Source organism: Loxodonta africana, chromosome 1 (genome assembly GCF_030014295.1).
Source record: "Loxodonta africana isolate mLoxAfr1 chromosome 1, mLoxAfr1.hap2, whole genome shotgun sequence".
Taxonomy (NCBI): Eukaryota; Metazoa; Chordata; class Mammalia; order Proboscidea; family Elephantidae; genus Loxodonta; species Loxodonta africana.
This window is the reverse complement of record NC_087342.1, coordinates 62,036,631-62,062,409: the sequence shown is the minus strand read 5'-3', so window position 1 is coordinate 62,062,409 and position 25,779 is coordinate 62,036,631. Positions and strand designations below refer to the sequence as shown.

Below are 25,779 nucleotides of genomic sequence, written 5' to 3'. Positions count from 1 at the left end.
TATGAATGGAGGTGGCTGGATGGCATTATCCCGAAGCATCTTACTTCTCAGATCTGGTCAGTCCACCAAAGACCTTTTATGTGAATCTAGGGACATGTATGAATGGTTGCTAAAAGCTCTTCCTAATGTCTTTCCTGGAAAAACAGATTTGGTAAAAGTCCACACTTGTAGATAAGAAAAGAATGAAGAAATTCATCATTACTGGGACAGATTAACTAAGCTCATCACTGAACATTCTGGAATGTACCTACAATATGACAGTAATGAAATGGTTTTCAATTCCTTCTTTTCTTTTTTTTTTAAACACTTTATTGTGATTTGGTTGAAAGTTTACAGAACAAATTAGTTTCCCATTCAACAATTTAATGTTCCCCATTCAACACATTTTGTTTTGTGACATTAGTTTCAAACCCCTCAATGTGATAGCACTCTACCCACTTCTTCCCTGGGTTCCCTGTTTCCATTTGCCCATCTTTTCTGCCCCTGCCTGCATTCTGAACTTTGGTTTTGGGAAAATGTTTTCATTTTGGTTTCATATGGTTGATTGTCCTGAGGACACGTCCTTCACAGGTGTTACTGTTCACTTTATAGGCCTGTCTATTGTTAGGCTGAAAAGTGATTTCTGGGAGTGGGCTCAGTTCCAGGTTTGACGGTTGCCTAAGGGCCATAGTCTCAGGGATTCCACTAGTCTCTATAAGAATAGTAAGTCTGGTCTTTTTTTTATAAATTTGAATTTTGTTCTACATTTTTTCTTTCACTCTATCCAGTACCTTCTATTGTGATACCAATCAGAGTGGTCAGTAGTGGTAGCCAGGAATCATCTAGTTCTTCTGGTTTCAGGTTAGCGGAGGCTGTGGTTCATGTGGTTCGTTAGTCCTTTGCACTGATTATTTCCTTGAGTCTTTAATGTTCTTTACTCTCCTTTGCTCCAGAGAGAAAGAGACCAATAACTTTATCTTAGACAGCTACTCACAAGCTTTTAAGACCCCAGTCACTATTCACCAAAGTAGAATGTAGAACATTGTCTTTATGGACTACATTATGCAGAATGATCTAAATGTTCCCCAACACTATGGTCCTAAGCCCTCAGGCTAGAGTGGCTCAGTCCCTCAAGGTGCTTCATTATGGCTAAGGAGTTTTCATAACTTTGTCCCCTGTGTGCTCTACGATATACATGGATATCTTGCAGCACATACAAATACGCATGTAGAAATATCCTCTGCCAAACCTGTATATGCTTGTCATCATATCATTATTTTTTAATGTGTTAGACCCTAATATATCCAATCTGGTGAAGAGGCATAATTTGAATCAGGAAAAAGCTCCTACTACTGACCTCAGTACCTTAGCTCATAAATTATCTCAGACCACTGAACAACAAGCTAAAGATACAGAGCAAGAAAAGCAAAGCCAAGAATTAAAGACAAAAGCAAAACAAAATAAATGAATGGCCTTATAATTACAGCAGTTGCAAAGCACTGAATAAAAGGGGAAGTCCAATCAACCAACACCTGGATCCTCTAATAACAGTAATTTTTTAAAAGTATGCCATTTATTCAAGAAACCAGGCCACTGGAAAAATAACTGTTTTAAACCCAAGAATAAACAAGACATCCCAATACGTGTCTCCCAAACCAAAATTTGCATGAAGAAGCTCTGGGGTATACAAAGAGCTTTTCCTGTAGTAACTCTGAATTCTCCAGATGAAACTGTTTCAATTGTTAATTGTAAGTTTTTAACTGATACTGGAACTACTTTATCTGCTATTAACCCCACATGTTTACAAAAGCCTCTACACCAGAGTAAGCAAACTACAAAAATTGTTGGGGTTACCAGTAAACCACAAACTTCATATCATCCACAACATGTACCACTATCTTTAGGACTTATTGAGCATTTTCATCCTTTCCTTTTAAATCCTGATACACCCATTGATTTACTAGGGAGAGACCTTTTATCTAAATGGAATTGCCACCTACAATTTAATAGTAAGAGTGAAGTCTTATGAAGTCTACCCAAGAACAATGAACAAGTAAATTCAGAAACTGATGAAGAAATCATTTGTCATATGCAGGCATTACCTTTGCCCACAACAAATTGTAGTTCACCTAAACCTCCATTACAGGGAGGTCTTTCTTCAATCCCTAACATGTTATGGACCACCACATCCACTTATGTAGGCAGAGTCTTGTCTGCTAAACCAGTTAAAATTCAGGTTGATTCTTCCAAACTCCTGCCAAAAATGCAACAATATCAATTAAAACAGGAAGCTAAAGAGGGCCTTGCACTCATAATACAGGATTTTTTATCTAATGGTCTTATAATTCCTAGTACTAATACCTAAGTCCTTCCTGTCAAAAAACCCAATAGCCAAGGCTGGAGGTTTGTTCAGGACCTCCATTTAATTAACCAGATAGTCATTCCCAGATTTCCAGTGGTTCCAAAACCTCATTTTTCATTGTCAAGAGTTCCACCAGAAACCACACATTTCACTGTTGTAGACCTTTGCAGTGCCTTTTTTAGTATTCCTCTACATCCAGGCAGCCAAGGCCTATTTACCTTCACTCGGGAAGGTCAACAATTCACCTGGACTGTGATGCCTCAGGGATTCACTGAATCACTCCCACCTACTTTTCCCAAGTTTTACTTGTTGATCTACAGCCTTTACAATCTTAACCATCATACCCATCATTCTACTTTATTCCAAGATGTAGATAATTTACTTGTGTGCTCATCATCTAAAGAAGCTTGTTTAGAGGGCAGTTCAATTTTACTTAAACATTTGGTCAGAGTGGGACACAAAGTAACTAAAGATAAATTACAACTGTCCCAACTCATGGTCAAATACTTGGGCCATTTAATCTCTGCCCAAGGAATTTCCATCCATTCCAAAAGAAACTATTTTAGCCTACCCAGTTCCCAAAACAAAAAAGCAACTTGTGGGTTCCTTGGCCTACATAAGTTATTGTCAAACCTGGATCCTTAATTTTTCTTTGCTGGCTCAGTCCTTAAATAAACACTTAAAGAAACCTGAACCAGACTCAATTCAACTTACTCCAGAAGATTACTAAACATTAAAAAAAAAAACAAACTAAACCCATTAGAAACCCTGGTGGCATAGAGTTTAAGGGCTACGGCTGCTAACCAAAAGGTTGGCAGTTTGAAGCCACCAGGCGCTCCTTGGAAACTCTATGGGGTAGTTCTGCTCTGTCCTATAGGGTCTCTATGAGTTGGAATCGACTCGATGGCAATTTTTTTTTTAAACCCTTTGCTGTCGAGTCAATTCCAACTCATAGTAACCCTATAGGGCAGAGTAGAACTGCCCCATAGGGTTTCCGAGGAGCAGCTGGTGGATTCGAACTGCCGACTTTTGGTTAGCAGCCAAATGCTTAACTGCTCTGCCAAGATGCTTTAACCTCTGCTTCAATTAGAAGTTTTCCAAATTACCACTTAGATTTTTTACCATTTGTACAAGAAATAAATGGAAATGTATTAGGGCAACTAGCTCAAAAGCACAGTGGCCAACATAGACCTGTAGGCTATTACAGTCTTTAGCTTTACCCAGTCACAAGAGGATACCCTCCCTTTTGGCTGTGGCTGCCATAGCTAAACTTATAGAATCTCCTGCAGGTATAGTCCTTGGAAACTTCTTATACATTTAGATACCACATGCTGTATCTGCTTTACTAAACTCCACATGTACACAGCATTTGTCTGCCAGCAGACTCACCTCCTATGAAATCATTCTTCTGGCTGCAACCAATATTAAACTTCACACTGTAGTGCACTTAAATCCTGCCACCTCCTTCCCATATTAGAGGAAGAAGAATACTGGAAACATGACTGCTTAAGCCTAAATAAACAACCCTTAGCAACCCTGACCTAAATTTATTCGTTGATGGCTCTTATTTATGACTTCATCTTTCTAGCCCATATCAGGCTGGATATGCAGTCACCACCTCTACAGAAGTTTCTTCAGTCAACCTCTTCCAGAAGCTACTTCAGCCCATCAAGCTGAAGTAATAGCCTTAACCAAAGCCTATAAAATTGTATTTGGAAAATCTGTGAATATTTTCATGGAGTCTTGTTAAGCAGTTGGATTAGTCCATGACTTTAGCATGTTTTGGAGACAAAGAGGATATCTGACCTCATCTAGGTCCACTATTAAAAACGGGATCTTAATAACTGAGTTACTGGATACCTTATTACTCCCTTCTGAAGTTGTAGTCATAAAAGTCTTGATACATCAACCTAAATAGTAGTCCCTCAAACCAGGGAAATCTGCAGAAATAATCTAGCCGATGCAGCCACTAAACAGGCTGCCTCCCAAACCTTTCCAACCCTTGCTCTCTTAGAACCTCATACTTTAATCTTTTCACTGAAAAATCTGTGCTTCATACTGCTCATCAACAAACCACTCCTTTAGATGAAAATTACAAAAAGGAAATCTGAAGATTGCCACAAATTCCAAGAACAAAGCTTTGGACTAGGCTTAACAATAAAATTGTTTTGCCAGAATATCTATATTACCCTTTAATTGAAACTTATTATGAACACTTACCTTTAAAGGGGTATGACATGTTTACTACTTAGCAAAAACACTGATGGGGAATACCTTAAGCTACTGTAGAACATATGACAAACTTTTGCAAAAAGATGGATAATTTTAAACAGGAAATTCCTGATAAAAATATTTCTCAGGGCTTCTTTCCTCCTCCAAGATGTCAAGCTAAGGATTATCCTTATTTGTTCACAAAAACCTCTAACTTCTTCCTTTAACACCAAGGCTGCTCAAATGACACCAACACACTGTCCTTTGAGCTGGGTTAATAAGTTGGAAGAGAGTAAGATATTACCAGAACCCAACCAATAATTTGTGAGTTGGACCTAATGGAAAAGTTGTTTTTCCAAAATCCTCACATTTTCCTAAAGTTCAGAAACTCAATTTACCTTTACATTTAGGGAAAACAGAAATGTTAAATATCTTGGAAAAATATTGGTGGAATTAAAAATTTTTTGAACCTGTAGAACAAGTTCTTTCTCCATGTGCCCCTTGCCAAAGAACTCAGAAGGCAAAAATTCAGAAAAGAGCATCCTGAATTATATAAACAAACCCTAAATAAATAGCCTCTCTCCTTGTTTCTGCTCTTATGAGAACTGACGATGGTGATTATCCTGGCTTATTTATGAATAATTATAACTTATTTGACTTAAACCCAAAGTATCATGAAAAGGATCAACAACTGGCTTTAGCTAATGAAGGAGAAAAATGGAAAAAAGTGGGCTGTTGCCAGGATCCTGATACTAATTTATGGACTGGCCCTAAAGGGAAATTAGTCCTGCCTAAACATTTACATGTTCCTATGATGCAGGCCTTACATGAAGGATCCCACCTAGGTAGAAATAAAATGATTGAAATCTTAAGAAAGTACTGGTGGAAAAAATTCTTTGAAGCTGCAGAGCAAGTATTCCCACTGCTCTGCATGCTCCTGCCACGACCCAGGAAAACACCTAAAAGCTCCTGCTGGACACTACCCTTTGCCTTCCAGCCCAATGCTAGAATAGCAAACTGGTTTCATACAGTTACCACCCTCAAATGGATTTAAATATGTACTTGTAATAATCTGTTGCTTCTCAAACTGGGTTGAAGCAACCCTTTGTAAACAGACTACTGCCACTTTTGCGGCTAAGAAATTACCTGAAAACATAACACCAGCTTGGGGCAGTCCAACAACTCTTTACAGTGATCAAGGCACTCATTTTACTAGACAAATTATTAAGGAAATTTGCCACATCTTCCCTATTTATCAGTGGCTGCACTGCCCCTATCATCCTCAATTTTCAGGTCTCATTGAAAGAACTAATGGATCATTTAAGAATCTGTTAGCCAAGCTAAGCAAGTCTGAATTTACCTTGGACTAAAGTCTTTCCTTTAGTTTCTTTTAAACCTAAGATCTACCCCTCTCGGTTCTCATAAGCTTTCTCCTTATGAGATTGTTACTGGAAGGCCAATGTCTACCCCTCACATTGTTCAGGTTGATCCACACATTGCACAAACTGACTTGTTAAAATATTACAAATCTCTAATTGAATATTCTCAAAAATACCATACTTGAGTTAAAGAAGTCTTTAATAACCTGGACTCACTTGTATAGCCATTTGCTGCAATTCCATACCAGATACAGTTGGGGATGGAAGACAGAGCTGCTGACTGGTAGCAATAGTAAGGGCAACAAGTGTTGCTGTTAAGAGAGGCAAGGGCTCATGATAGAGCCCCAGGCTGCATCTCTGGCCATTCAGGGACTCGATGAACCAATACACATGAAGTAATATTGGAAAAACCATTCTAATCCGTGCTGTAAGGGCGCATAAACAAATGGGAACACATGCAGCCTCACTAGCAATCAGAAAAATATAGTTACTCAAGTATATTTTGTATCTCTGTAATTATTTTTTTAAATAATGCTGAAGGCCAACAAGTAACTGACAGTAGATACATGGTGTGTCACACCTAGGACCCTATCATTATTAGTTTTGTTTTGTTTTTTTGATAAAACAGATTAGGAAACATTCTCTAGCATAAATACACCAAAAAATATTTAATCCTTACATGTGATGGAAGTAGGTATCTACCTATGTGGGCTTTGTAAGGTAACCATGTCATAAAACATTGTTATCACTGTCTCTCAAGTGATAAGAAATGGGACACCGTTCTTCTCTCCACTGTTTCAGTCTGATTTAGAAGAAACCAAGAAATGAAAGAACACTTCAGTCTATATAGTTCCTTCATTTTAATATCTGCATCTCAGGAGTGTCTAGGGTAGCAATAAGATTATAACTTTGTAATCTGGAGACAATTATTTTCTAAAAATGGAAATGATAGGTAAATACATCCCTATTAACCTTTTTGTAAGGAGCCCTGGTGGCACAGTGGTTAAGAGCTTGGCAGCTAACCAACAGGTCGGCAGTTCAAATCCACCAGCCATTCCTTGGAAACCCTATGGGACAGTTCTACTCTGTCCCATAGGGTCACTATGAGTCGGAAATGATTCGATGGCAAAGGTTTGGTTTTTTTGTTTTGGTGGCACAGTGGTTAAACCGCTTATCTGCTAACCAAAAGATTGGTAGTTGGAACCCATCAGCCACTCTGCAGGAGAAAGATGTGGCAGTCTCTGGTTCCATAAAGATTACAGCCTTGGAAACCCAGTGGGGTACCCTACTCTATTCTATAGGGTCGCTATGAGTGGGAACTGGCTCGATGGCAATGGGCGATCTTTTTGTGGGTGAAAAAGAAAGACTCCACTAGGAGAAACATCTTAAATATTAGCAAGAACTGCTTCTCAACAGTCTCCTTGCTAACTGAAATTAGGTTAGGAATAAAGTCTACCACAGATAACTATTCTAATAAAATCTCATTTTATTTTTTTCCTACAAAATATATATCAGCTATTGTCAGGTCAATTCCTACTCATGGCAACCCCATGCATGTCAGAGTAGAAGTGTGCTCCACAGAGTTTTCAATGGGTGCAATCTTATGGAAGTAGATCACCAAGCCTTTCTTCTAAGGTGCCTCTGGGTGGACTTGAATCTCCAACCTTCTGGTTAGCAGCTGAGTGCACCACCGAGGGACCCAAAATATATATTAGGGGAAAAATGAGAGCATCGCCAGTAAAGCACATGGCATTGTGATAAGCTCATTTTAAACCCTATAGGGCATAGATATAAACAAACAAAAAAACCCGTCGCTGTCGAGTCAATTCTGACTCATAGCGACCCTATAGGACAGAGTAGAACTGCCCCATATGGTTTCCAAGGAGCGCCTGACTGATTCAAACTGCCAACTCTTTGGTTAGCAGCCGTAGCACTTCACCACAATGCCACCAGGGTTTCCTAGGGCAGAGATACAGTTTGTACTGATACAATTTTACATTAAATTTAGAAAGAAAAAAATCATCTAGCATGTCAAGTTTTAACACTCGCAAAATGCTGTTTCTTTTCCTAAAAAGGAGATTTCTTTTTTTCGTGCCCTCTTTCCATGTTCTCATTACTGCTAAAGGTAAGACTCCAGAAGTGAAAATCCATTCCCAGCTTTCCCAACGGTACTGTATAAACTTATCGAGGAAGGTGGGAGTGAGCATTTGGATAAAAGCTCAATGATGTTTCTGGCATTGTAATCTTATGTTCGTCATGCTAGCTCCCTCCTGACAACTCCCCTATTTGCCAGCCCACCCCACTTTTAATCAGTGGTTCCCCCTCCTCCCACAATTATTCATACAACCCCGCCGAATAATTTTCTTCCCCCGCCTGGCATCACAACAAAGCTCAGAAGCAGGAAGGAACACCGCTTAAAGGCAGGTCAGACAATGATGTCATTAACAGATCAAGGAGAAGTGGTATTTTGAAAAGCCCCATGGAGTTAAGAGTCAGGCTGTTTCTTGGGTCATGCTATTACGAGGAAACTACTACAGTCACTAAAACACAAATACCTAACTCAATCTTTTTCTCCAAATGAATACGAATGTGTAAATATTACCACTTCCTGTGAAAGTTAAAAGTGTCATTTAGAAATTTTAATTAGAAACAAATTTCAAACCAGCTAGGAGGAGGAGTCTCCTCCATTCCATGTTAAGCTAGGTGCTGGGTGTACATTTGTAAGTCTTTGCCAAATCAGTTTCTTATAACATGAGTCCATAATGCAAGAAACAAAGTCAGCACATAAAGAACTTAACTCTACACATGTTAGGTGATAAGGTTGTAAAGGTGATTAAACCCAGTCCCTTATTATAAAGGGTAGACAAGTTGAGGAGGTTGTCAACAGATGGTTTCATAGAATCATATGTAGGACAATTTGTGGGTTTATAGCTTCAGCTGCAAGATCAGAAAAGAAAGAACTGAACGTCTTGGTCTATCTTCCCAAGAGAGACAAAGAAGCAAACTCATGACCACAGAGAAATTAGAGACCAATCAGATATGGCTTTCAAAATGTGTTTTTTAATAGATACTACAAGTCATGAGATTACAAGTATCTCCAGCTATGAATAGGAGAAGTGTATTTCACTTAGGTAGTTGTTTTTCCATTTCAAGAAAGGCATCCGATCATAGATTAGAAGTTTCTCATTCCATGTTGCAGAATCAGTTATACTTTCAGTCACTTTTAGTCTCTTTTTAATAAGTACTACAGTATGATGCATTGTGTTTAGACATACTCATTGGCCAAGGAAATACAAAATGGACCAAGAAAAAAAATAGTTAGTCCAAGGCCTCCCACATACACCTAAAGATGAAAAAAAACACCATAACTTGGGTGTTATATGGCTTTTCAAAGTTAGCTGACATCAGGGTAATATTATCCCCCAAAAAACATGGATCGAGACGACAATAGTCAAAGTTTTTTCATACTATGCTAAAACCACATAGATTGAGGATTACCATTCTAGTCCAAAGTCACTTTCAAGCTTACGTGAATTCCTTCAGGAGAGAAACCACGTCACATACATCTTTATTTCCTTAGCATCTAGCACAGCCAGCCACCAACTGCTAAGTCCACTCCAACTCAGGGCAACTCCATGTGTGTCAGACTAGAACTGTGCTCCATAGGGTTTTCAATGACTGATATTTTGGAAGTAGATCACCAGGCCTTTCTTCTGAGGTGCCTCTGGGTAGACCTGAACCACCAACCTTTCAGTTAGCAGCCGAGAGCATTAACCATTTGCCTAGCAAATAGTAGTCACCCAATAGTACAATGAGTAACTTTTCTGAATGTATATGGAGGAAAAAAAATATTAAAGGCATGGTTCTTGTCTGTGCTCCCTTGCAGTGATTCAGAAGTTGATATTGACAATCTGCTGTAGCTGACTAAGGAGCTTCTATAAATTAAGATCAAAAAAAAAAAAAAAAACAAAACAAAAAAACCATTGCCGGCAAACTGATTTTGACTCATGGCGACTGTTAAAAAAAAAAAAATTACCCATTGCCATCAAGTCGATTCCGACCTACAAAAACCCATTACCATCGAGTCAATTCTGACTCATTGAGACCCTATACCAAAAACAAACCCAGTGCCGTCGAGTCAATTCCAACTCATAGCGATCCTACAGAACAGAGCAGAACTGCCCCATAGAGTTTCCAAGGAGCACCTGGCAGATTCGAACTGCCGACCCTTTGGTTAGCAGCTGTAGCACTTAACCACTACGCCACCAGAGTTTCCTTGAGACCCTATAAAAAATAGGCAGGCCTAAAAAATGCCTAGGTACTTGGAAGCAGTGACTGCAAGACACTTACTCCCTGAAGTCCAAAGTGGAAAGTATGACTTCTAGAGCAGCTTGGCCCCTTTCCATATCCAAAGTAATCAGTCGTACAAAGTCGGTTTAGTCCCCAAACTGTTTGGACTTTGTTCACCCACCAACATCTGGGGTCAGCATGATTCCTGACCTTTACCTCACACTGCAGATTTCAAATACCAAGGACCTCACTGAACAAGAAAGTAATGTCACAAGTCAAGGCCACAGGTAACACAGAAGCCAGGATGAGCAGAAGCACTACAGAGAAGTGTTTCTAAGCATCTCAAATACTGAAAGGACTTTTCAAGAAGGAAAGATTCGCTATACTTTCTCAGCTTAAAAGTATTCATACTGTTGATGAGAAACATATTTTCCAGAAAACTAAACGGTCTTAAAACCAAAAAAAAAAAAAAAAAAACCCCTCCATTGCCATCGAGTCGATTCCGACTCATAGTGGTCTTACTACGTAGGTAATACAAACTTTTTTCCTTCCTAAAGACAGCACGCTTTTCTCTCTGCTGTCAAGTTTGGCTCTTAAAACCTGGCTCATAATTTGAAACCCAAAAACTGATTATTTAAAAAAAAAATTCTTAAGTTGACCTAGTTTGGAAGCCCGGATGCCTTTAAATTGCCAGTGAACTAAAACCATCCATGAGACTGGGGCTTTTGAATGCTGAGAATGTTCTCTGGGGCTCAGCACAAAGATACTTGGCATAGATGACTGTAAATATTTGTAAAACACTGGGTAAATGGACAGGATTTGACCACACTCAAACCTTCACTTCCAGCACAGTAGTTATCTAAGGTGATTGGTACGAGTTTTTTTGGTGACTGTTTTTCTGTTTGCTTTAAAAAAAAAAAAAAAAGCAATCAACCTGATTCTGCTATTCGACATCTATTTTATATCCACTAAATTTTTTTTTTTTTATATTTACCTTGTATTGTTTACCCTTCAAGACAGTTTCAATTAGTCAGACTTCTGAAAGAATTTTTTTTTCCCTTCATGTCACTATTTGTCTAAATTAGTGTACCCACCACAAAGAATAAAATACCAGCCAGAGGTGTGTAAGGGCAGGGCAGGGGCGGTGGGGAACAGTGGTTTTGGATTTCATAATACAATTATCTCCAAATGGCTTTGTGGATCTGTTATAGGTTTCTTTTTCTCCCCCCTCTTTCCTCCATCTCAAGACAGTTTTAGAAATAACTGAAGGGAATGCTACCCATGGAAAGAACTCGGGTTGGGAAGTAAGAAGGAGGCACCAGCAGAGCAATTAGATGTGGAAATGGACCAGGGACCAGGAGACTTATTTTAGTGAAATCTGCAGTAGCCAGAGGCTGTCACTAGCCAGCAGCTCAGTTCAGACTGGCTGGGTTCCTTTTGCCGCTCACCCACACCCTAAGAACTGAGTCATTTCAGAGTTCAGTTCGTTTTGCTTCTGGGCCTAGACACCCCCAATCTGCTGTTTCAAGAATGTCAGTGACGTTGTCCTTTAATTCACACCTCACAAGGTTCAAATAAACATCTAGAAATGCCAAATGAGAACAATACTGACAATCCCATTGGGAGGCTCAGCTAATGTTTTGATATGTATGGCAGAAAAGAATAAGAAAGTGACAGGCGACAGTGGAAACACCAGGAAAGGGAGCATTTTCACAGGAATGGGGATGGACTTCTGAGAAATGCATACGTGGGAATCTAGGCATCAAGAGTAGACCATCAGCAGAATCCCCGCAACTAGTAAGAAAAGCAAAAGGTGCTCTGAAAGGGGTGAGCAAACACCTTTCCCTGTGGAAATGGAATGCTTGTTAAGAATCAGTTTCATTTTAACTTAAACTTGAGGACTGCAGTATAGGATCAGCGTTTCATTCTGTTTTATGAGCAATTATCTGATAAAATAATACCAGAATGTATACCCAAGATCCCATGGTTTGTATAACATCTTATTCATAGCTATGTATGTCACCATATCGGTATGCGGTTCCAAATAACAGAGGGTAAACATCCAAGATCATGCCAACTTTTGATCTCCTCTTAAAACACAGGAAAGTTTTAACCTTAATCTTAAATTCTATGACACATTCTGTACAGACTGATTACCAAACCAATTAAAAAAAAAAAAAAACCCGTTGCTGTCCAGTCGATTCCGACTCATAGCGACCATATAGGACAGAGTAGAACTGCCCCACAGGGTTTCCAAGCAGAGGCTGGTGGATTTGAACTGCTGACCTTTTGCTTAGCAGCCGAGGTCTTAAGCATTGCGCCACCAGGGTTCCTGTTTGATCACAAATGAAACTTTTTTTTTTAACCTTTACAAAGATACCTATTTTAAAAAGTTAACAGGTGTTTAAGGCATTCAGAATTCATTCAATTCGGTAAGGTTTAAGCAGTGGAAAAGCAGTGGAGGCAGAAAATAAAGCTTTAAAACCCATGGTCTTCAGTCTTTTTCCTTAGTCAAGCACCACTCCCGTCTTTCAACGCCTTCAGCATTTAAAAAGCTCGATAAACCTACCTCGGCAGGAGAGCTTTGTTGCTCCCAGCTCCGGGCTTCTCAATCCCCTCCCTCCCGGTTGGCTTCGGCAGCTCTTACTCCGAGGAGGGAGAACTGTTTCATTCTTTTCCTCTTCCTCCGTGCTCTGCGGCTGACAGCTTGACACTTTGCAGGACTGCAACAGGACTTGTGCTCCCAGACCGATTGGCCAGGAGGAGGAGCACACAGCCGCCTCCTGGCCTGAGCAGCCGCGATGCCCGTGAACCTGGCAGAGCGAGCGGTACGGCTCCAAACAGCCGCGCCGAAGCCCTGCGTTTACTTGTACAGGAAGCTCAGGCGCGGCACTTCCTACTTCCCAGCTGAGTCGCACTTCAGCTGCAGGTGATGATGGCCTTTACCCTGTCCGAACCTGGCCGGCCAGCGTGGGTACAAGCAAGCCCTCCCGCATTCGCTCTGCTTGTCCGGATTTCTCCCTTGTTCTCCTGGAAGAGTCAGTGGTTCCAGCCCACAAGCTGCTCCGTGCAAGAAAGACCTGGTGATCTGCCCCAAGAAGATTTCAGCCTTGGAAGATTTCAGCCATATATCCTATAGGGTCATATGAGTCGAATCAACTGCACACACTTCCTGGGACTGCAGCCCCAGAAATTTAGAGCTGGGTGTCCAGGCAGCAGCCCCTCATGCCCTTCATTCTGCCCAGACAAAGAAATTTCACCTCTTGGCCTTCACAGCTTGCTGCTTCTCTGCCCATAGTCTCACCGGGCACCTTTCCACACCCTCCTCCCCAGCTCTTTAAATTCATTTCTTCTATTTCTAACAGCTCAAACCTGCCTTTCCCACCTCACCGGAAAACTGTTTTTATAGAAACACTTCCAATGCATGATCTCATCAAAAACATCTTGGACCTGATTTGTCCTTTTGCGTCTAATGGTAAAATTAGCATTCGGGCGCATCAAATCAGGGCATTCTAGTTTACCTCATAAAGTACATGCACAACTTTATGAAACAATGATTGTTTCAAATGCTGTGTCAACAAATTATATAGGAAATACAAAGTAACTTCACTCGTTTTGCCCTCAGTTAAAGAAAAATATAGGTCCCTGGGTGATGCAAGCAGTTTGTGATTGACGACTAACAGAAAAGTTGGCAGTTCTAATCCACCCAGCAGCACCGTGGAAGAAAGACCTGGTGTTCTGCTTCCATAAAGATTACAGCCAGGAAAACCTTATGGCGCTCAGCTCTATTCTGTAACACATGGCGTTGCCATGAGTAAGAACAGACTTGACGGCAACATACTTGGTTTCTTTTTTTTTTTTGGTTAAAAAAAAAAAAGTGTAACAAAATAATCCAGAAGCTGTGGGGTACTATGATATGGTGCCTTCCTCACTCCTAAACCTTGGCCACTTAATTTGGGTGATGTGTATAATGGATTACATATCTACTCACTCCCTACACACTGATATGTCACAGTCTCAGTCCCAACTCTGTTGCCCACTGCAGTTTAGAAACATCACTGCTCTGATACAGGATTCTTTCTGTGCTCACTCCTCAACGTCACTCTACTTTTGCAACCACAGTCAGGAATGTGCTTCCTAAAAGGAAGGGAATCACAAGGCCTTTGTGGAAGCGATCTGTGCATGCCAGTGAAGTAGCAGCAGTAGGCACTGTTCCAAGCGATACAAGAAAACTGCTTCTCAGCTCCGTGTTAGAGAAAACCTCTAGGTCAAAGCCAAGTGCTGAAGAACACGGTATATCTATGTGTGTAATGCTAGGACACGCAGGAAGACTAGCAATATGACAGCAGGAGAACACACAGTGGGGGCCCAAAGTAATAGAATCAAAGGATGTCTGAGCCTGAAACGCCCCTTGCTATATTTTAGGCCAACACAATTTTAAAGATGAAGAACCTGAGGTCTAGAGAGATTTAAGTGGTTGGCCAGACTCAGATAGGGGCAGAGCTGGAACAAGACCTAAATCTGTGTTAGATGAGAAAGATGCATGTTAATGAAAACCACCCTGACGGATGTCTAATTTCAGTTTACCAGTGGCTTAGGCTCTTAGATAATGTACTTCAAAGAATGTTCTTGGTGCAGTAACCATCATTGATGGACCCATCCTGTCATAGATTGAATTGTGTCCCCCCAAAATATGTGTATCAATTCAGCTAGGCCATGATTCCCACTATTGTGTGGCTGTCCACCATTTTGTCATCTGATGTGATTTTCCTATATGTTGTAAATCCTACCTCTATGATGTTAATGAGGTGGGATAAGCATCAGTGTCAGTTACGTAAATGAGGCAGGACTCAATCTACAAGATTAGATTTTGTCTTGAGCCAATCACTTTTGATATATAAAAGAGAAAAGCAAGCAGAGAGACAGGGGGACCTCATACCACCAAGAAAGAAGTGCCAGGAGCAGAATGCATCCTTTGGACCCGGGGTACCAGAGAAGTTCCTAGCCCAGTTGAAGATTGATAACAAGGACCTTCCTCCAGAGCTGACAGAGAAAGTCTTCTCCTGGAGCTGACACCCTGAATTTGGACTTCTAGCCTAACAGGATGTGAGAGAATAAACTTCTGTTTGTTAAAGCCATTCGCTTGTGGTTATTTCTGTTACTGCAGCAGTAGATGACTAAGACACAACACAAAAACCCACTGTGGTCAAGTCTATTCTGACTCCTAGCAGCCCTATAGAATGCAGTAGAACTGCTCCCAAAGGGTTTCCAAGGCTGTAAATCTTTACAGAAGCAGACTGCCACATCTTTCTCCCATGGAGTGGATGGTGGGTTCAAATTGCTGATCTTTCAGTTAACAGTCAAGTGTGTAACATTTGCTCCACCAGGGCTCCTTCACTGATGGACAAAAACCAAAAAAGATCAACAAAGCACCTACTAAGAGGTTAGTTTATTCAGTAGTGTCTACAAAACTTTGGCACCTCAAACCAAAGTTCAACACGGAGTCCACTTTTTAAATTACCATACAAGGTAACATGCTTAGAGGTGGAAAAGTAGAAGTTTTAGATCCAGACAAACTCTACCACCTACTCATTACTTGACCTTAAGCAAGTTTGTTTTTTAACATACCCAAAATTCAGTTTTTTTACCTGTAAAATTGTTGTTGTTGTGATTTTCTGCTACAGAGTCAGCTCCAACTCATGGCAGCCCCCTACACAATGGAACAAAATGCTGCCTGGTTCTACGCCATTTCAACGATCATACCATTTTACCATCTGGTCATCATCTGATTTTCAGAAGTAGATCACCAGGCCTTTCTTCTTAGGACATCTTAGTCTGGAAGCTCCACTGAAACCTGTTCAGTGTCATAGCAACACACAAGCTTTCACTAACAGACGAGTGGTAGCTGCTCACGAGATTCATTGACCAGGAATCAAACCTGGGTCTCCTGCGAGGAAGGTGAGAATTCTACCACTAAACCAATGGCAATGATGATATTCATATTTTAAGTTGTTGTGAGGGTAAATGAGAGGTTTGTAAAGTAGCTAGCACCATGTCTGATAGTCAGAGATACCTGTACTGAACAAGTCTGGGGGTGGGGCAGTAAATGTCACCTCCTGGAACTGTGCAGTACACAACCTGCTCAGCTGTATACCATGGCACTGGCCTGATACACAATAGGAACTCAGTCATTGTATTCCTCTAAAAAGGGAAGGGAAAAGGGAAGAGAAAGGAAAGGGGTCAGAAAAAAGAACCCAAAAGAACACCAGGATTTAAAGGGTGAGTAAAAGAGAAGCCTTCATATAAGCCTAAGAAGGAACTGATCCTTTTAGAATGCAAAAATAAACGTAACATTCAGTATCTCAGATGAGAAGTAAAATCCAGTCACTATAAGCCACAAAAATATGGTTTTGTTTTCTGAGCAATAACAGACATAACATTACAAAGTGTACACCGAAGACAGATTGTGATCATATTGACCTTCGTCATAACAGAGTCATTTCCTAATCTAAATTACACACTTTCCTAAAGAAAAGGCAAATAAAATCTTGACATTAATGGTAAGTAATCTAAATTCTAGTGATTGTATTAACTTGCAATATGCCTAAAGTCAGATAAAAGCAGAAGCAAAATAAATCCAAAGCATACTTAAAAGGTTTCCCTGTACACAAGGCCAAAAAAAAAATATATATATATATATAATTATTAGATTCTGTATGACTGTGAGGAAACCCTGGTGGCACAGTGGTTAAGTGCTATGGCTGCTAACCAAAAGGTCGGCAGTTCGAATCCACCAAGCACTCCTTGGAAACTCTATGGGGCAGTTCTACTCTGTCCTAAAGGGTTGCTATGAGTTGTAATTGACTTGATGGCAATGGGTTTTGGTTTATATGACTGTGAAGGAGTCCTGACAGAGCAGTGGTTATGAAACCCTGCTCCACCATGCCCCAACTCCGCCTTCGTTCGCTGTCCTTGAAAACCATGGTCCACAGTTTGTATTTGGCACAAGATCTTTGCACATGTGTGGGCCAAGATCTTGGGGCATGCACAAATCTGGAGAACCCTGTTCTTACCTGACCCTGGACCTGAGCATCACCAGAGGGGAAGATATTCTCCGGCACACAGCACCACCCAAGCCCCTTTGTAAAGCGAGAAGTCCCACAAGGCTGACTTCCTATGAAGAGTGACTCAGCACCTGTATCTCCAAATTTGGGCATGGGATGGCTCAGGGTGTAGGGTTTCAGGTGTCAATGCTTGCCCACTGGGGACATAAAAGATCCCCAATTTCCTGAGATGGGAAGCCCTGGGTCTTTCAGCTGCTAGGTCTTTCACATTGCTCCTTGTCTGCACAGACAATAAATTGCCACTTTCTGTTTCCCTGGCAATTGGCGTCCATCTTATTTCAATCGGCTAATAGGACAGGACAAGAACCCGAGATTCGGTTACAATTAAAACACTCGGCTGCTAACTGAAAGGTTGGTAGTTTGAACTTATCAGCTGCTCTGTAGGAGAAAGATGTAACAGTCTGATTCCATAAAGATTACGGCCTTGGAAACCCCATGAGGCAGTTCTACTCTGTCCTAGAGAGTCACTGTGAGTGGGAATCTACTTGACGGCAGTGGGTTTGGTTGGTTTTTTTACATGTCTGTGTGTAAAATACTTGTATGATAAATAATATATCATACTACATAATAGATGTATGAGATAAAAAAATAAAATGCATTGTGGTTCCACACAAGAAGAGAATCAACATGTGGAATTTCTTTTGCAGAAAATTTTTCTCTTTAATTAATATAAAGAAAAATCAAGACTCATTCTTGTGCTATTGAAATTACTCTTCCATTCTACCTTAGTATGTAAGTTAGTAACCCATACCTAAGACTTGGCATCTTAATTATACCCTATGGTTAAAATACAATAAAACTTGTTTTTTTTATGATTTGTTCATTACAATAAATCAGATGGAAGAACTCAATTACTGGGAATCCAGCTCCTGCAGTAGGTGCAGTTCTCTCTCCACAGGAAAAAATATAAGGCAAAGGCTATGGTGTTCTGCCATTGGCAGTCTGGTCATTTCTATTTCCAAATGGTTACAATCCCATTTTAATTTTTCTGTTGCATCTAATAGGGTTCATTTTATTCATTCATTCAACATTTACTGAAGACACTGAGTATAGAACTAAGAGTAAGATACAATGAAAATACAAGTAAGAACATTACAAAATAATGTGATTAAAAACTATGCCTAGAGATACAGTCAGGTTCCCATGGCTGTCAAAGAAGAGACCTCAGAAAGTCAAAATATTACACAGCAATGATCACCCAGTTACCTCAGTCTTGAAAACTAAAGTATCACCAAGGAGACATGTCATTCTGGTTCTATTTCGTAAGTACAAGAAGCAGCTTAAGACCTCACAGAGCAAGCAGAAACCAGCTGGGCCCCAACAAGAAAAACCTGACCAGAACAATCTCAAGTTGCCGTTGCCATTATGCCACATTAAGAGCCCTTAGCGACACGGGATGGAGAGCTAAAGGGGAGGGCAAGACTCAACAGGGTTCTGTTGCTCTATTCTCAACATACGGCAAAACCTGTGAGAGCAGGAACTCAACAGGACTGCCTCCTTTTTCCGGGTCTCACAAGTTTTCCGCCTTTGACAGGGTACAGTCACTACTTTTATATCACTCTCTACTTCATGGAAAATATTCGAGTTTTCTCTCTCTGACAGATTTCCGCCCTACATAGGTTCCAGCTCTCACAGGTTTTACTGTACTGTATAAAATCACAAACAAGCTAGGGTTAAGAGCCTAGGAGAAAATGGAGTTTGTCAACCTTGCTCATCACCTCTCTCCAGAGGGAAAAAAAAAAAAAACACTGCATGACCTCAGAGTGAAGAAGTCTCCACTGGAAAGTCAGAAGAAAAAGGCTTGAGAATTTTTATGCTTACAAGGTTTCTATTAATTCTTCTACTAATATTACTGTCTCCTTTAAACTCCTGCATAAGACAGTCAACGAAAAAAGGAGTCCCAAAACAATGCTCCTGTAAGTTGTCATCCTGGCCAAGGTACCAACTGGTTTATAGGAAAAGAAGGGTCTCTGCAGTTTACATCCATATCCAACTTAAATACAAAGTAGTTAAGAGCTACAGCTGCTAACCAAAAGATCAGCAGTTCAAATCCACCAGGCGCTCCTTGGAAACTCTATAGGGCAGTTCTACTCAGTCCTATAGTGTCGCTATTGATGGCGATAGGTTTGGTTTGTGCTAAATCAAATATCAAAATATTTCTTGGCTTCAAACTGTTGTTATTAGGTGCTGCTGAGTCAGTTCCGACTCATAGCAACCCCATGAACAACAGAATGAAACACTGCCCAGTCCTGTGCCATCCTCACAATTGTTGTTATGCTTGAGCCCATTGTTGCAGCCACTGTGTCTCTTTTTCACTGACCCTCTACTCTACCAAGCATGATGTCCTTGTCCAGGGACTGGTCCCTCCTAATAACGTGCTGGAAGCATGTGAAACAAAATCTGGCCATCCTCACTTCTAATGAGAATTCTGGCTGTACTTCCTCCAAGACAGATTTGTTCGTTCTTCTGGCAGTCCATGGTATATTCAATATTCTTCACCAACATCATAGTTCAAATGTATCGATTCTTCTTCTGTCTTCCTCATTGTCCAGCTTTCACATACATATGAGGCGGCTGAAAACACCATTGCTTGGGTCAGGTGCACCTTAGTCCTTAAGGTGACATCTTTGCTTTTTAACACTCTAAAGAGATCTCTCACAGCAGATTTGCCCAATGCAATGCATCTTTTGATTTCTTGACTGCTGCGTCTGTGGGCATTGATTGTAGATCCAAGTAAAATAAACTCCTTGACAACTTCAATCATTTCTCCATTTACCATGATGTTGCTTATTGGTCCAGTTGTGGGATTTTTGTTTTCTTTATGTTGATGTATGGTGCAATCCATACTGAAGGCTGTGGTCTTTGATCTTCATTAGTAAGTGCTTCAAGTCCTCTTCACTTTCAGCAAGCAAGGCTGTGTCATCTGCATATCACAGGTTGTTAATGAGAATTCCTCCAATCCTGATGCCACATTCTTCTAAAAACAGTCCAGCTTCTCAGATTATTTGCTCAGCATACGGACTGAATAAGCATGGTGAAAGGATACAACCCCGACGCACACCTTTCCTGACTTTAAACCACGAAGTATTCCCTTGGTCTAAGGACAGGTTCCTCATGAGTGCAATTAATTGTTCTGGAATTCCCATTCTTTGCAACGTTATCCATAACTTTTTGCAATCCACACAGTCGAATGAATGCCTTTGCATAATCAATAATACACAGGTAAACATCTTTCAGAAACCCTAGTAGTGTAGTGGTTAAGTGCTATGGCTACTAACCAAAAGGTCAGTAGTTCAAATCCACCAGGCACTCCTTGGAAACTCTATAGGGCAGTTCTACTCTGTCCTATAGGGTGACTATGAGTCGGAATCGACTTGACAGCAGTGGGTTAAACATCTTTCTGATATTCTCTGCTTTCAGCCACGATCCATCTGACATCAGCAATGATATCCCTGGTTCCACATCCTCTTCTGAATCCAGCTTGAATTTCTGGCAGTTCCCTGTCAATGTACTGCTGCAACCACTTGTGAATTGCCTTCAGTAAAATTTTCTTAAGTGTGATATTAGTGATATTGTTTGATAATTTCTGCATTCTGTTGGATCACCTTTCTTTGGAATGGGCACAAATATGGATCTCTTCCAGTCAGCTGGCCAGCTAGTTGTATTTTAAATTTCTTGGTATAGGCTAGTGAGCATTTCCAGTGCTGCATCCTTTTGTTGAAACATCTCAATTGGTATTCTGTCAATTTCTGGAGCCTTGTTTTCAGCCAATGCTTTCAGTGCTGCTTGGACCTCTTCCTTCAGTACCATCAGTTCTTGATCATATGCTGCCTCCTGAAATGGTTGAATGTCCACCAATTTTTTGGTACAGTGTCTCTGTGTATTCCTTCCACCCGCTTTTGATACTTCCTGTATTGTTTTGTATTTTCTCTGCAGAATCCTTCAATATTGCAACTCGAGGCTTGAATTTTGTCTTCAGTTCCTTCAGTTTGAGAAATGCTGAGGATGTTCTTCCCTTTTGGTTTTCTAACTCCAGGTCTTTGTACATGTTATTATAATACCTCACTTTGTCTTTTCAAGCTGCCCTTTGAAATCTTCTGTTCAGCTCTTTAGCTTCATCATTTTTTCCTTTCGCTTTAGCTATTCTACTTTCAAGGGGGAGTTTGGTCTTTCTTTCCTGTCTTTTTAACGACCTCTTGCTTTCTTCATGTATGATGTCCTTGATGTCATCCCACAACTCATATGGTCTTTGGTCACTAGTGTTCAGTGTGTCAAATCTATTCGAGATAGTCTGTAAATTCAGGTGGAATATACTTAAGGTTGTGCTTTGGCTCTCATGGACTTACGCTAATTTTCTTCAACTTCAACTTCAGCTTGTATATGAGCAACTGATGGTTTGTTCCACAGTTGGCCCCTGGCCTTGTTCTGACTGATGACATTGAGCTTTTCCATCTTCTCTTTCCACAGATGTAGACAACTCAATTCCCGTGTATTCGATCTGGCAAGGTCCACAATGTGTATACTCTCCGTTTATGTTGGTGAAAATAGATATTTGAAATGAAGTCATTGGTCTTGCAAAATTTTATCATGTGATCTCTGGCATCGTTTCTATCACCAAGGCCATATTTTCCATCTACCAACCCTTCTTCTTTGTTTCCAACTTTCACATTCTAATCGCCAATAATTATCAATGCATCTTGATAAAAATCTTCACTTTCTTTTTTTGGGGGGGCTTAGCAGTTGATGCATAAATTTGAATAATAGTCATATTAACTGGTCTTCCTTGTAGGCATATGGATATTATCCTATCATTGACAACACTGTACTCAGGATAGATCTTGAAATGTTCTTTTTGACAATGAATGCGATGCCATTCCTCTTCGATTTGTCATACCTGGCATATGACAATCACAGTAGACCATATGATTGATTGTCTGATTCAAATTGGCTAATACCAATTCATTTCAGCTCATTAATACTGAGGATATCGATGTTTATGTGGTCCATTTCATTTCTGACAATTTCCTAGATTCATACTTGGTACATTCCATGTTCCTATTATTAATGGATTTGGACATGTTATCAGAAAGGATCAGTCCCTAGAGAAGGACGTCATGCTTGGTAAAGTAGAAGGTCAGAGAAAAAGAGGAAGATCCTCAATGAGATGGGCTGACACAGTGGCTACAACAATGGGTTCAAACACAGCAACAATTGTGACCATGGCACAAGACTGGGCAGTGTTTCGCTCTGTTGTGTGTGGGGCTGCTATGAGTTGGAACCGACCGGACACCACCTAACAACAACAACATTATTAATGGATGTTTGCAGCTGTTTCTTCTAATTTTGAGTCATGCTGCATCAGTAAATGGAGGTTCTGAAAGCTTGACTTCATTTACATATTAAGGTCAACTCTACTTTGAGGAGGCAGCTCTTCCTCAGTCATCTTTTTAGTGCCTTCCAACCTGAGGGGCTTACCTTCTGGCACCATATCCAACAATCTTCCACTGCTGTTCATAAGATTTTTCACTGGCTAATTTTTTTTCTAGAAGGCTAGAAGTCTGAATTCAGCACACCAGCTCCAGAGGAAGGCTTTCTGTCTCCATCGTTTCTGAGGAAAGGTCCTTGTCATCAATCTTCCCCTGGTCTAGGAGTGTCTCAGCACAGAGATCCTGGGTCAAAAGGACACGCTCCACTCCTGGCACTTCTTTCTTGGTGGCATGAGGTCCCTCACTCTCTGCTTGCTTCTTTCTCCTTTTATCTCTTGTAAGATAAAAGGTGACGCAGGCCACACCCCAGGGAAACTTCCCTTATGTAGGATCAGGGCTGTTATCTCAGTAAGGGTGCTGCATCCCACCCTAAACCTCTTTAACATAACCTAATCTTGCCTTATTAACCACAGGCAGAGATAGAATTTACAACACATAGGAAAATTACATCAGATCACAAAATAGTGGACAATCACAATAATGGGAATCATGGCCTAGCCAGGTTGACACATATTTTAGGGGAACACTATTTAATCCATGAAAATCATATAATTTTCAAAATATCTGTTAACAAAATAATTAGTTTCATTATATTGGTGGGTTGAGAAGACAGTTCAATTAAATTTTTTTTTCAAAAATAGATTTCTAAAAATAAAATAACCTTATTTTTATTAAAACAAAATTTTAAAACGTTTGTATTGATTATCTTAATATCAAGAGTATAACAAGAAAAATTAGTCTTGGTATATATTCAGGTACTTTAATCAATTTGTCACAAAGTCATTGCTATTTTTATGATCTTATTTTTAATTTTTTAATAAAATTTCCTGAAATCCTCTTCAAAGATTCATTTCATAGTTAATAAATTTAAAATTGTAGACATCCTCAATTTATTCATTTTCTGTAGAATTGAGAAGATATTCTCTTCAGTGCTCAAGAACCTATTAGGTTAGACATAATCCTACCAAATGGGGTATATTCTTAATTCTACTATTTTTCTTTTAAAATATTTAAGCCAAAGTATATATAAAGATATTGTATTTTTTGCCTCTAATACCTTTAAGAAATACTTTTAAAAATAAAAGTCATCAAATAAATTGTGCCTATTTATGATTTACTGTTTCACCAAATTTAGATGCTATGAAAACGTAAGTCTTCACACATTTAGTCTATTTTGAATTCTGATAGAAAATATAAATTTGTCCCATGAAAAACAGTAGCTCCAACAGAAGATGCTTCCCACGGTATGATTATAAAATTTCCAAATTAAATCTTGTATATCTGTACTGTGTTGGGAGGGCTGAGTGGTGCGAATGGGGTGCATTAGGTTGGTAACCAAAAGGTTGGCTGTTTGAACCCACCCAGCAGCACTGCAGAAGAAAAAGCCAGTCGATCTTCTTCCATAAAGATTGCAGCCAAGAAAACCCTATAAAGCAGTTCTATGGGGTCACTGTGAGTCAGAATGGACTCAATGGCACAAAACAAAAACAACAAATAATGTGTTGGAGCTCTTATCATTCTATTTGTTCAATTCCTACACTGCATTTGTAAGGATAAATTTTAGTGCCTTCCTGTTTGCAAGCTTTGTTTTCCATTATTGCAATTTGTAAAAATTCAAAAGCTAAATATTTTGGTTTCTCCATTAACTGAACGCTTTCAACAAAAATTTCCAACTGGTTTCACATAAAATACAACCAAAATTTAGAGGGCTCCTTTGTAAAAAAAAAAAAAAAAAGAGTTTAATACTACCAGTAAGCACTTGGGCTGATTATAAAGTCTCAAAATATTTCCAAAATCTGATTAATAATAGGCAACAAAAGAGAGAAAACATATACTACATGTTGAAGAATTTTTTTCATATTCAAAAGCAGCTTCATCACAAAAAGTCTGTAGTTCAGCTACTTAGCGTAGCTAGAAGAATATTTCTAAATGTTGGTACCATTTCTATTTCTATTGCAGCTTGTTTGAAAGAAAAAATGAGTTATATGTGCAATTACCAGTATATCTGCGATTTCTGGGAGCCCTGGTGGTGCAGTGGTTAAGAGCTTAGCTGCTAATCAAAAAAACATTGGCAGTTCAATCCACCTGCCGCTCCTTGGAAACCCTATGGGCAGTTCTACGCTAGACGATAACAGAGTAAGGGGGATGCAATTTCTGCTCCATAGATTTCTTATTTTCGTAATTCCATTGTTTACATTCTTAGCATGCTGCACCATAGTTCTTATTTGCATTTTCACTAAAAAAAAAAAAAAATCTTTCAGCTGTTGTCTTGGGCTAGGTAGAAAGTGGGGACTGACTGCAAAGGAGGCTGAGAGAACTTTTTCAGGCAATGGAAGTGTTCTAAAACTGGATGTAGGATGGTGACACAACTGTATAAAGTTACAAAAGCCATTCAACTGTGCATTTAAAATGCATTGTATTTCCAGTATGCAAATTTTACCTCAAAAAGGCCACTTAAAAATAATTTTATTTTCTATGATAAACTTCACAACCAAATTTACACCAGAAATTGCAATAATATCAAATATTCAAACTTCAGTAGGGTAATTTTTCTCAAGGCTTTACTTCGATTCCCTGAATTGGAAGAAAAGAAAATCAGATCATTTGCCTGATACATTTAACTGAATTTTTATTCGAAGCATCTGATAGTAATAAAACCAGCATAATTCAGCAATGGACAAATCGCCGTTCTGTTAATGGAGCCAACGCATAAACAGCGATTACTTTACTTTTCACAGCTGCGCAAGAAAACTTAAAATTGAAAATGAAATGGAGTGAAATCGATTTAGAGGAGTTATCTGACGTAAATGAAAAGTCACACTTAACAGAACGAAATGTAATCAGACCCTCCACAGCTGCCCGTATTAAATCACTGCCTTCAGGCAAAGTATTATTAATATAACTACCAACTTTTGAAGTAGATGCTGATTTGTTCTTGATAAAAGGTT

General features: G+C 39.7%; 1 protein-coding gene across 8 annotated transcripts in view; it reads right to left on the bottom strand.

The window, feature by feature from the left end:
* RNF144B (ring finger protein 144B) overlaps positions 1-25,779 on the bottom strand; it is a 222,446-nt gene that overhangs the window by 75,685 nt on the left and 120,982 nt on the right. For 2 of the 8 annotated variants that reach the window (XM_064281222.1, XM_064281248.1), the window contains exon 1: positions 12,791-13,097. The exons of 3 other annotated variants lie outside the window; for them this stretch is intronic. The gene's annotated coding sequence lies outside the window, so the exon portion shown is untranslated. Of the gene's footprint in view, positions 1-12,790; positions 13,113-25,779 lie in introns of those variants that run through there. 3 more of the 8 variants (XM_064281261.1, XM_023555765.2, XM_003416452.4) reach the window with 3 other exon arrangements.